The following is a 13,685-nucleotide window of genomic DNA, read 5'->3' as shown; positions in this document are numbered from 1 at the left end:
TCTCGGTTTATACGGTTTCATCCGAAGGACCGGTCTCCACGTCCCTCAGTGAGATTCGAACCCGCGACGTAAGGATCAACTCCTTACTCCGCGACTCTAGAGCAGACGCTCTAACCACTGCGCCACGCGTGCGACTGTAAATGAACATCATGGGTAGCATTGCCGGCCAGGGAAATTTATAATTTCTAGATGGTTAATGTATTCAAGAGAAATGGAACTTTTTTCAATATTTATGTACATGTACATACAACGTACCTTGGAATTATAATTCTTTTTACTGACAATCAAAAAATGTCATTGATATGATTGTTTTGAAGCCAACATTCGATTTGGGGGGGGGGGACCGTTCACGGTAGCTCAGTCGGTAGAGCGCTCGCTTCGTGATCGGGAGGTCGTGAGTTCGAATCTCGGCCGCGACTGAGCTATGTCGATAAAAAATAGGTAGCAACATTAATGTTCCTTCGCCATGCGCTCGGCACTTTGAAGTGAAAGTTGCGGGTCCTTCGGATGAGACCTTAACAACCTAGGCCCAGTGTCTCGGCAGGCGTTGGCACGATAAAGATCCCTCACTGCTCAATGGCCCCGAGTGCCGAGTAAAGGTCAAAATTTGAAGCCCTTCACCGGTATATGGTGACGTCTGTATATGAGTGAAAAATTCTCGAATGGGACGTAAAACAACATACAATCAATCAATCGATCGATTTTTTGGAGGGTATAATTTTTTTTAAAGATACAGTGATAATTTTTTATCGTCTTAAGATATAATTTATTATAATTATAAGATCTGCCACTGCCGTTTCACAAAAAGTGAAAGAAACAAGATGTGTTTGTAAAATGCTGATGCCCCCGTATGGCAACTTATAGCGAAGGTTAAACTTTTTCCAAAATGCAAATCAAATATGTTGGTATCCAAAGTAAGGTCTTGTCCCGAGGAATATACCTGTGAAATATGAAAGCCCTGGCATCAACCATTGAGAAGATATGGTGAAGATTAATGTTTTTCAGAAGTAAGTCAAACATCAAGGTCTAGGTCAAATGGTCAAAATTAATGGTGCTAAAGGAAAGGCCTTCTCACATGAAATACACATGTGAAATATGAATACTCTAGCACCAACCGTTCAAAAGATATGGCCTAGGTTAAAGTTTTTCAAAAGGAGGACAAACTCCAAGGTCAAGGTCAAAGGGTCAAAGTTGTTGGTATCCAAATAAGGTCTTGTCAAAAGGATTACATATGTGAAGTGTGAAAGCCCTAGCACCAACTGTTTTAAAGTAATGGCCAAGGTTTAATCTTCGATACGGGGGCATAAACGGGGGCATACGGTACGGGGACATAAAAAGAAAAAAGTATTAGACATCTTAGGACAAGTATTAAGATGCAAGCTTACATGCAATAATGAAAATAAACGATTATGTCCTCGTGCAATGATATTTCTATGCCCTCGTATCGAAGATTCGGGGGTATATAGTTTTTGCCTTGTCCGTACATTTGTCTGTTTGTCTGTTTATCCGCAAAAACTTAAACATTGCCAATAACGTTTGATTGGTTGGAGCTACGACTTTCATATTTCACAAGTGTATTTCCTCTGACAAGACCTTTCTTTGGGTACCATCATATTTGACCTTTTGACCTTGACCCTGGAGTTTGACCCAGTTTTGCAAAATTTTACCGTTAAGTTTTTAACCTTGCCACAACTTTTGAACGGTTGGTACTAGGGCTTTCATACATAAATGTGTGATCCTTGTGACTAAATCTTCGATTGGATACCAACAAATTTGATCCTTTGACCTTGACCTGGAGTTTGACCTACTTTTGGAAAACTTAAACCTTGGCCAACTTTTGAACGCTTGGTGCTAGGTCTTTCATACTTCACATATGTAATCCTTGGGACAAGACCTTCTTTTGGTTACAAAAAACTTTGACCCTTTGACCTTGAACTTGGAGTTTGACCTACTTTTGAAAAACTTCAACTTCGGCCGTAGCTTTTGAACGGTTAGTGCTAGGGCTTTCATACTTCACATATATAATTCTTGTGAAAAGTCCTTTCTTTGGGTACCAACAACTTTGACCTTTTAACGTTGGAGTTTGACCAACATTTGTAATCCATTGACATTGTTTCACATGTGTATTCCTTGTGAGAAGGCCTTTCCTTGGGCACCATTGATTTTAACCATTTGACCTTGATGTTTGACTAACTTTTGAAAAACTTTTAACTTTTTTACTATATGTATTCAATGATTGCTGCTAGGGCTTTCATACTTCACAGGTATATTCCTCGAGACAAGCCTTACTTTGAGTACTAACTGGCAACATATTTGATTTGCATTTGGGAAAGTTTAACCTTTGATATGTGTTGCCATACAGAGGCATCAGTTTTTCACAAGCATATCTTGTTTTTTAAAACTTCGCAACCGCGATGGAAGCTTTTATTTTAAAAAATAAAATCAGTTTGCTACTTTTTCCCCTCAGTAATGGCTACAGAACAATCTTTAATGTTTAAGGACTTTTGACGTTTTTGTAAATTAATTTTGTCTTTATTTAACTACTTTCTCATCTACTCATGACTCCATTTGATTTTTCAGACTATTATGATAAGCGAAGAAAAGAGATGCCAATGAACCACACTTTCTTTTCTCCGAAAATGACATTGCTTTAACTGAATAAAAATCTGAATGAAAAAGGTGAAGAAAATGAACATTGATCCAAAGTCAAAGCTTAAAATAAGTTGAAAGATGTTATATCAAGCAATAAAACAAATCACAGGGTATGGTAACGGCCAAAGCTTATCCATTGTTTGATATAAAAGTAAACTAACAATTAAAATTGTTATAGTTTGCAATTAAGAATTAAGAAAACCTAGCATTAAGTTAAATGTTGACTGGCTTTTTTCACACAAATTTTCACTCCATTTTTTTCACACTGAATTTTCTACGGATTTTTCCGTTTGCCCGATCATGACAAAGAGCACGCGGCGGGTGTGACTGGTTGACAGAGGATGCTTGTTCGCCCACGGCTCTGATGTTTTAGAAGTCCGTGTTTGCTCTGCCCATATTTGTATTGTTTCAATGGACTTTTGAGCTTGATTAATGTTCGTTATCTTCATATTCATGATCCTTGTTTCAATACTAGCATTGATTTGGACTCATACTGTATACAGGGCAATAAAAGGGTGACAAAGTAGAACACTGTACCGATTTTCATCAATTCTGATAGAATTTTGTAAAATACGCGACCCTTTTTTACTTCACGAAGAGCACAAGCTTGCCTATCAGAGATTTAGAAATAGACAAGCTTGTGACAAAATTTCAAATTTTCACTTGCTTACTTAATTACAAAGGAAACAAAATATTATGTATTGGATCCTTAAAGCGGTATATTGATACAGCTGTTATTATCAATCTCAAGAATAATTAGAAAACGCTAACCTGTTTTTCTCCCTGAGGAACATCATCAAATCCAAATATTTTTTTTTATTGTTGCCATTTAGATTACATCTGGTTTTTGCGTTTTTACTATGACCGAGGGTTCAATGATTAAATAAAATTACACTGCCTGATGGAGTACAACACTTCTTAAAGTGCGATCAGAAATTAAAATTCTATTGCAGATTAAAAAGGTTTCTCAGAATCAGTGCGATAGAGAAATATACCTCGATATAGAAATATACCTCGATATAGAAATATACTTTAAACACATTAAACACTAATCTTGGAAACATCCCGGTACATCAAATGTTAAGAAGATTGATGCAATTCGCAAAGTATTTCAAACGGGAAGTTCTTGTTTAATTTGGAAATCACCACAGAATTTTTATATTTTTAAAATCTGTTTCACTATTCCTTGTTGAGTCAACAAATGTCCATGCCAATAATTAGAACCTGTTATTAAACCAAGCCCTAGACAAAATGATTAAAAGTTTTCTGTAAGCTACAAAAAATATCAATAATTATTTCAAGTAAAGGGGTATAGTAGACAATTGTGTCCTGTAAATTTAACTATAACGTATATTACATGTATATTTTAAAAATATCATATAAATCGATTTTGTCCATAATTTTGCATGAAGTAGGAACAGTAATCAAGCATACAATATAATGGAAGTGAAAAAGTATGGAACAGGGACATAAAAAATAACTTTCTGTTAAAAATGATCAACAATTTCAACGCAAATATTGAAAAAAAAATGCATACATTGTAACACGAGTACTTTCAATTGGTAAACACAGATTTCATAACTATATCTAATATCGAAAGTACCCGAATATCAACACGACATCGTTTCCAAAAGTAGGTAAATCTGCAGGACCACCACATTATCATGTTGCGTGAAAGCGATTTTCGAATACTTTTCATATCTTTTCGTATGAAAGTTGTTACCTTTATGCTTACACATTTTAAAATTGACTTCTGCTTGCTGCTAGATCTGCCGAACTGCAAGTTAGATTACCTAATTTCTCTTTTTCTCAATAAGATCTGAGATTTTAAAAACAAATTTCGGAATCATATTATTTTTGGCTGAGAAGGAAAAGTTGAGGTTTTTGTCAAGTAATTCACTTTCTCGAAATATACACGAAAGACGATATCAAATCAAAATTACACTGGGATAAACTTACTCGCTAACTGATACAAAAAAGATATTTTCTAATTTCCTTTCTAGTCTTTGATTCATAAATATAAGCAACAGAAAACAATAGTCATGGCAAAAAAGTAACTAGGAACAATTTTTGCATTTAAGCGGTATTTTTTCAGTTGATCAATTGTAGTTATAATTCATATTTTTTACTTTCACCAATTTCTACTTTAATATGCGTATTTATACTACAGTAACTTTTCTTTTTGCAGGTGTAATGGTATTGGGCTATTGAATCTGTGTTTGTGAATATTGAGCTTCCATACCAAATTTAACTGACTCAGGTTATTAAAACACTTTATTAAATTTAAAATATTAATTTAGTTAGTTGGTAATTTGTACTTAGCAATCGACTATATTTCGTGTCCATAATGACTCATTTTTTTTCTTTCTACAGAACAAACAGATGTAGTTTATTATTATTATTATTATTATTATTATTTATATATATATATATATATATATATATATATATATATATATATATATATATATATATATATATATATATATATATATATATATATATATATATGGGGCGGAAGTGGGTATATATATATATATATATATATATATATATATATATATATATATATATATATATATATATATATATATATATATATATATATATATATATATATATATATATATAATGATGTTAAAATATCATAATGACCCTCTTACTATTTTCAAAAATTTTTTTTGTTGCAAATGTAAATATGTGAAATATGTAAATCTAAATAAACAGTAATGAAGACTGTTCAGTATGAATAGTATTTAATTGCAGAAATAATAATTACAATTCAGGATTTTACAACGATGGGAAAACTCAATCAAAAACGCCTGTTGGTTCGTTGAGTATCTCTCATATAATCCCCATTGCTGGAGTAAATGCCATTGTCAGAAAGGCGATTCTGATCATAGAGAGATGAGTCCATTCCAGTACCCGTAACTCTTCCAGTCAACCTGTTTACGTTATCTATAGGATCAACCAAGCTATTGGTTAAGTCCCTCTCTCCAACTAGTCCATCGTTTTGAAGACTTCCTAATCCATCGCTGGCATATCCTCCTAACATGTCATTATCCCTGGTCCTAGTGACGGTAGAATGTACAATGTTAGTTCTTTGAACTCCGTGTCGAACTCTGTTGCTGAGTCTGTCTCTGTCGTTGTTACGATATTCATTCTGGTACAGAGCATCGGTGACGGCCACTACGATCAAACTAATACAGGCAACGGTTCTCAGCATGCTTGAAGAAAGAATACGAAAAGGCCCAAAATCAAGTTTCCGTCCTCCAATGAAGGGTCAGTTGTGGAATCAAACTCCTACTTACCAATATTTATATAAATGCTTTTGTGACATCTGTCTATAGTTTTACGTCGTTACCCAGATACGCATGTATTTATAAATTATTTATTTCTTAATTCCTGAAGTTTGCATCAATCATTCGCCAACTTAGATAATTGTACATGCGTAGAAAAAAATACGCACATAAAAAAATAAAATAAAATAAAAAGTCGGCAGGGAAGACAAATTCAAGGAAAAGCTATTTGGCACTCAAAATTTATTGGCATAAACGCAAACGCATTTTTATCTTAACTAAACTAAAAGAAAAGCTTAAGATCTTTTTTTTTTATCGATCTCAGTTATAAAGCAATTGTAGGTTTGATTGTTTTTTTGCTTTTTTTTTTTTAATTTATTTATTGCCCGGACACAAATATATATATCACAGTTATGTATAGTCCTGCAAACAGACCTTACTCTCTCTCTCTCTCTCCCCCCCCCCCTCTGTGAGTCATTTCTTGAATTTTTATCTATTTTGCGGAGATGTTAATGAAAATTATATTAAATCCATATTAAAAAAAATTGTTTGGAATATCACAATTTAAAAGATTTGGTTTTATTAAGGACACAAATGTAATGCCTCTAAAACAACAAAATGTACAATCATTATTTTTTCACCAAGCTGGACAAATTATTTTGTTTGACATAAAGTGTATCTAAATATATTTATATCACACCTGATTATCGACGCTCTATATCAAGGCCCTTTACAAACTTATATAAGTAGAAAAAGTACTTAAAATAACTAAGTACTTTAATAAGTATGTTTTCCAACACGATCTGATTTTAGACATTTTTGTCAGTTTTTGCAAGGGTAATTTTCAACTTCTTGATCGATTGGAATTCTAAAGCCTTTTGGCTGTTGTTCGTTCTGTATTTAATTTAGTATTTTAGGTTGTTTTAGATTGGTGGAGGTCATAAGTATATTTATGAGAATAGAGGAATATCACGAGGAATTCTCACGTGTTATTTATATAACTTGCACACGCGTGTTTTTATATAACAAGCTTTCAAGTGTTCAATTTACACTCTGGTTTGCTGATCATCAGAATTATAATTGATCAGAATGGTTGGGGCTTATCTAATTAATACTATAGGCAATGACACTGGTGTATTAGATTACCCTGAGTAATCATAAATTATCAATCAGAAAAACACAGAAATAAAGAAAAAAGGAGACAACAAACAAAACAGCAGAAACAAAAAATGAAAAGACAGAACAAATATAAAATGAAACAACATAGAGAGGCAACAAACATTTAAAAGAAAGCAAAATTAGAAGATGGGAAAATGCTTTGAATTCAAAAGCTCCTCAGGGTTGAATTAGATAGCTATATTTTATGAATATTTCTCAAATTCCATCACATAAATTGCGCACACCTATTAAAGAATGCAATATCCCATTGCTTCAGTTTATTTAGAATTCAATATGGTCAAAATTGTTAATATATTTCATTGTTAGATTTTTCTTTGCAGTGAAACAATAGTATTTTTAGATCGTATTTGCGCAACGCAATTGTCATCGTAGGTTAGTAACTGATATATCTTTCAACAACTAAATATGTCATCCAAATAAACTTCAGCAAATATAATAAGGTGGCACAAAACTATATGTACACTGGTAAGTAAATTTCAAATTTATTTCATATCTTTTGCACGACAACTGAAGTTTAATTTAATAAGTTCAAGCTCTATCTCTAAGGATGCGAAGGTTTTTTGTTTTGTCTGGGAACGTTGATGCTACCTGCAGTTACCCATTGACAAGGATTGAACAATGATTTGAAAGGAACGATCAACAAAACAACTGAAAATCAGTCAGAGAGATTATCTGTTGGAGATACCAATCTTTGGAAATGATGGTCTATGAACTATATCTATATGCTCTTATCCACAGATATGAGAACGAAAATGTAATTTCATACTTATACGCAAATATAAGTGTGGCGGGATTATTTTTATTGTCTATGGAGAACATTTTGGGGAAGAAAACTTATAAATCTGAAGCGTTGGTTTGTTAAAGGCAATATTTGTCAAAATTACAAGCATGTAAAATTTTAATAGTTCTTGAAAGATATTTTAATATTTTTCGTTGTTCTGAGAAAACATAGATTTGATAAAGTCTCGCGGAGGCTTATTAACTTATTGGTAACAGATATATTCATATTGTAACGTGCTGACAATACACTCTGAACTGCCTGAGTCTGTCAGGGTGGTTCAGTTCAAATATTGAAGTTTAATTTTATTTCCTTTATTATTTAATTTTTTTCTGACACCAGGTACTATCTAAGTACCAAAGAAATAAAATAGAGTCTGCTTCAAGTTCCACAATTTATTTAGTGCAATAGTCCCTTTTAACAAGATAATGAATTAATAGCCTCCTCAAAATAACATGAAATTAATTCCCTTGTCTCTCAATTTCTCCCAAAATAAAATCAGAACTCAGGTAAATTCACAAACACTACTTTGGTAAAGTCTGATTCAGAGATAACTCAGAATATGTGACTTTGATTAAATTACTTGCATTAATAAATAATTTAATTGATAAAATTCCCAACTTTTGTAAAGTCTGATTCAGAGATAACTCAGAGTATATGACTTTTAATAAAGTTAAGTTATTCACACTAATTAAGAAATTAATTGATCAGATTTCCAAATTATGGAAATATGTGATCAAATCTAAATCCAAAAAAATATTTCCTAGGAATTTCAATTAGTTTTTACCCAGTAGGATTCCAAATGAATAAATAAACTTACATCCTAAAAATTATGCTAACTCCATTTGTTTCTTTAAAACCCAAAAGTTGCATACTAACTAAAAATTAACGGATTCGTCTTATTTATACCCCGTCAAAATCCGTTTAACCAATTTACTCTAAAAATTCGTCTACTAAGAACAGATTCCGTTTACAGTAAACGGAAAATGTCTCATGCAATATAGTTCCATTATTAAAACTTTCAAACAAATAAAATTATACAGTTTAAATACTACTTTTCATTCAACATCTCATGTATAAAGATAAAAATATTACTTTGTTTACCTACAATGTCAACGTCATGAAATTCACAAGAGGCATGAATAATCTAAAAACAGCAAATTGACCCGGAAGTAAAGGTCAACCTATGAACCACAAAAAATAGTAGCTGGCAACTTCCTTAAAAAAGTGTACAAATAATGGAATAAGGACAATGCATATACCCTGACAATACAAGAAATACATCATATAGCCTGAGAATGAATCAGTAAGGGTGTCAATTAATATATTTAATGATTTCCATGAAATGAAAAGCACGTGTGACATTTCAGTTCGAATTTCCTCAACATAACTAAAACGTAAGATATGACATTACAAAAGTCTAGTAATAAATAAAATTACACACATTAAACTCTAAAAATAAGTACCTGAGCATAACATAGTATTGTAAAATGCAAGTTTCCCACAATTTACAACTATAAAACAAGAAAAGTTAACTCGAGTCAATAAATAGCATTTAGGGACCATCTCAAAATATAATGATCAATATAACAATACGACATATCTTTACAATATATTCAACGTACCGTTTCCACAGGACTGATTATCTTCAATTTTTCAATATACACTCAAGTTATCAGAGTGTATTTTTAATGTCATGCAGTGAGAAGAGAAAGTTTGATTTTCAAGTTTAAAGTCAGTTATAACATATGAAACCTGATGAACCACATGTAAACAACATGTACCGTAATGTACTTATAAACATGCGATCTCGCTTAATCAATCAACAAAGGCAAGCTCACCTGAGCCGAAAGCTTACGTAAGCTTTTCCTGATCACCCGTCTAGATCTGTTTGTCTGTCAATCTGTATACTTTTCACATTTTCGACTGATTATCAAGAACCACTGGGCCAATTTAAACGAATGATGGGACAAAGCATCCTTGGAAAAGAGGGTTATAAATTGTGAAAATGAAGGGGCCGAGCTCTCTTCTGAGGAGAGATAATCAAGAAAATGCAAAAGAAGGGTGAGTCATCAAAAAATCCTTTCCCCAAGAATCACTAAAAAAGAGAAACTTATGTGTAAACATCTCTGGGGTAGTGTTAATTCTAAATTGTTCAAATCATGACTCCCGGTTGCAAGGTGAGACATATAGGGGATGAAAGTTTAACACTTAAATATATAAGATAAAACTTTAAAAATTTGTTTTCCAAGAACTAATTGGCCAGAAAAGGTGAAAACTTATATGGAAGCTTCTTGGGGAAGTTTAAATTCTAAATTATTCAAATCATGATGAAAGGTGTAGCCACAACAGGGGATAAAATTTTTACATTAAAATATAACAAAAATCCTTTGAAAAGCTTCCTCTCAAGAACCAGACCAGAAAAGATGAAACTTATGTGAAAGCTTTTAGACATAAAGTAGATTTTGAATTGTTCAAATCATAGACCCCGGGGGTAGAGTGGGGCCAGAATAAAGGATCAAAGTTTTACATTGAAATATATAGGAAAACTCTCTAATTTTTTTAAAAACTAAAACCACTGGGCTACAAAAAAGAGAAACTTATAAGAAAGCTTCCAGACATAATATAGATTTTTAATTGTTCAAATCATGGTCACTGGGGGTAGCGTGGGCCGCAAAAAGGGACCAAAGTTTTGCATTGAAACATATAAGAAAAAAATTGAAAATCTTCTTAAGAATAAATTTGCCAACATTTCCAAGTTTTGTGGATTTTTTTTAAAATTATGAATCCCGGGATGGAGTTGTATAAATGTCAAATTTACATCTCTATAACTACAAAGTCATGTATGTTTTACTGATGTTGAAGCATCCTCATGGTGTGTGGATTCAGAGACCCCTTAGGGTTAGGGTGGGGCCATAACATTGGGTCACAATTTTTTTTTTCATAAATCTGAAAAAGAAAAGAATTTGAAAAATCTTAATAATGTGCTCATTAAAAATATTAAAAATTATCTTTTTTTTATTATTATAAACAATAAGAAAGCACAAATTTTTAAAATCAAAGTATAGAAACTACAATCTTCCCTTTCATGCGATAGTACTCTGATGCATAACTGAAAGGCAATAAAATCCTTTATTACATTTTCAACAGTGAAATATCGTGATTTATTTATTGTATAAAAGTGATATTCTCTCACAATGTGAAAGGATACCAAAGTGATAATCTCTAACAATGTGAAAGGATATCAAAGTAAGTAAAAAAATAATTTTTGGCCTGTCATAATATAGAGATAGTAACTTGACCATCTTAATAGAGTCTAAATCTGCTTTCTTCACATATATGTTGCTAAAATCCATATTACAATGTTTTCATTCTCACAATTGCTAAGCTATGATGTCTCAACCGCTCAACTATGACGTCTCAGCCTCAGACTATGACGTCTCAGCCTATAATTATGGGAGGAATTTTAAACTTTAAAGCCCGCCCACCCACTTCCATTAGTAGCAGCGTATACTGCTGTTGGTTTTTAATTTTATTTTTCAGTTTTGGATTGGATTCTTCCCGTTTGCAGTCAGTCCAGTCGCGGTGATGTGTGTGATTTCCGTCTATCGTCGCACCTCAACGCAAATGAAGGAGTGCACTTAATTAATTGTTTGCAGAACATTCAAGTTCTACATTTATATATTTACTTTATATTGACATTTACTTTATTGATCTTTCGTGATTAGCCATATTTCGGCCGTCATTTATTTGCTTATTGTTACTTCATATTCGGGGGCAGCCCTTTGGTAGCCCCCGCAATTATCACCGCGACCAAAAGCGCCACACAATAAAAAATACTCTAATATAACCAGTGTGTTTATCCTTTACGACAATCTGAGATAATATGAACTGTGAACAGGGCAAAAACATAGACCCCTTGAAACATCATGAGATCAAATGCCTTGAAGGAATAAGCATCTCCTGCTACCGGTCACACCAGGCGTTAACTCCTTGTATTGATCAGGTAATTTGTAGTCACAATCGGTATAAAACAATGGCCTAATAATTGGTTTGACAAATATCAGTCAAAATAATACTCGATGGGTTGTATATTTGCAAGCAAAGCCATCACCATGACCATTGAGTTTGCTTACTTTAAACAAGAATTTTTAAAGCCCTATAATTTTATTTCATTTGTCAGAGTCTGCCTCTCTATCAAATTTGATCGTGCTCAGAATATATGGTCTCGTGTACCAAATTAATTGGGAAACGTAGATAACTATGGAAGGGAATTACCGCCAAAAGTCTATTTATCTTGCTTTATTCTTATTCTGCCTACTTCTTTATTCTTTGTTATTATTTTAACTATATGTCACTTTATTGTTTTCATATTCGTTTTTATTACATTTCACTTTAAACTTCATTTTGTCCTTACTTCTATGTTGCTTTATTCTTGTAAATTCGTTCTTCTTTCTTTTAAATTGATACAGTTTCTTTAATAAATAATTATGGTCATCTCTATTACAAATGTAAATTCAGTCACGCAAACCATGAAGCGCATTCAACGAAGACGAATACAAGTAGTGTAAATTTAATGCGGCGCATTATAACGCTAGGTGGCAGGGTGTTCGCTGCGAGTGTTGGTAAAATTAGGTACGCAAACCCGGGCCGAAATTATTCGAGATTTTTCAATTTTCTGTCTTAATACTTTATCAATCGAACCCAAATTTTCAAGTTATGTTACTTATAGGTTTATTTGTATACGCGGTAAATTTGCCCCGAATTGCTCAATTTTTTAGATTTTCTGAAGAAAATTATTTGATTTCCAAGTTTTTGGAAGGCAGTATCAAGCTGACATTTTTAGTGGATTTTTTTTTTTGACAAAAAACTAATAAATTTATATATTATTCTGATGCTAAACATTATATTTTAACTATTTATAAGCATTTCTTCTTTCAAATGTGCTTTTGTTGCTTTAAATAACACGTTTTAAGAAAATCTGGGTCATTAAAACCGGACCAATGATGAAAACTTCAAAATAATTGTGTATTTTCTGTCACCTGAAAAAATAAGTAACTCTATTCAAGTTATTTGTTGGATGATTGAATTTCAGTTTTATTGATATAAAAAATATTAAATATTTTGATGATTACTAGTACACCCTTATAAATTGAGTTGTTTTTAGGACCCCTATATATTCTTCCACTGAACTGACATTTCTTTATTTCAGGATAATAACTATTTCATGCGCAGTCGCTTGATTCTGGGGACCGCGGGGCTAGTCTGGTTTCGGCAACCCACAATGCTCTGCAAAGTAGTGCGGAACGTCATGGGTTGGCGTTGTCGGAACCAGGCTAGACCGGGGCATACTAGAAATTCCCCCCCGGTTTTTATGAAAATATGTATTAATTTTTTGTATAGAAATAGCACTTTTCAATAAAGAAATAAATATCTCTAGTAAGCACACAGTGTTTGACATCAGAATAACTCAAAAAATTATTTTGTCAATGTCTCGTTTGGCAAAAAATACGTAAAATGTCGGCTTGATATTGCCTACCCATCTTAGCAATTGGAAATCAAAAATCGTCAAAGATATCTAAAATATTGAGATTTTCAAAATATAAAGACATGAATATAAATATTGGCAATTTTTACAGCGAATACAGATAAAACTTAGAGACGTAGCATTGTTTTTGAAAGGAGCAGCCAGAGAAAAAAAACAACTTAACTAAAAATCTTGACAAGCAAAAAAAAAAAAAAAAAAAAAAAAAAAGAAACAAACAAACAAAACAAAA

Source organism: Saccostrea echinata, unplaced genomic scaffold (assembly GCF_033153115.1).
Source record: "Saccostrea echinata isolate AGI-Se365-2 ecotype Australia unplaced genomic scaffold, CSIRO_AGI_Sech_v1 ptg000001l, whole genome shotgun sequence".
Lineage (NCBI taxonomy): Eukaryota > Metazoa > Mollusca > Bivalvia > Ostreida > Ostreidae > Saccostrea > Saccostrea echinata.
The sequence above is the reverse complement of the archived record's forward strand: the minus strand, read 5'-3'. Positions refer to the sequence as shown.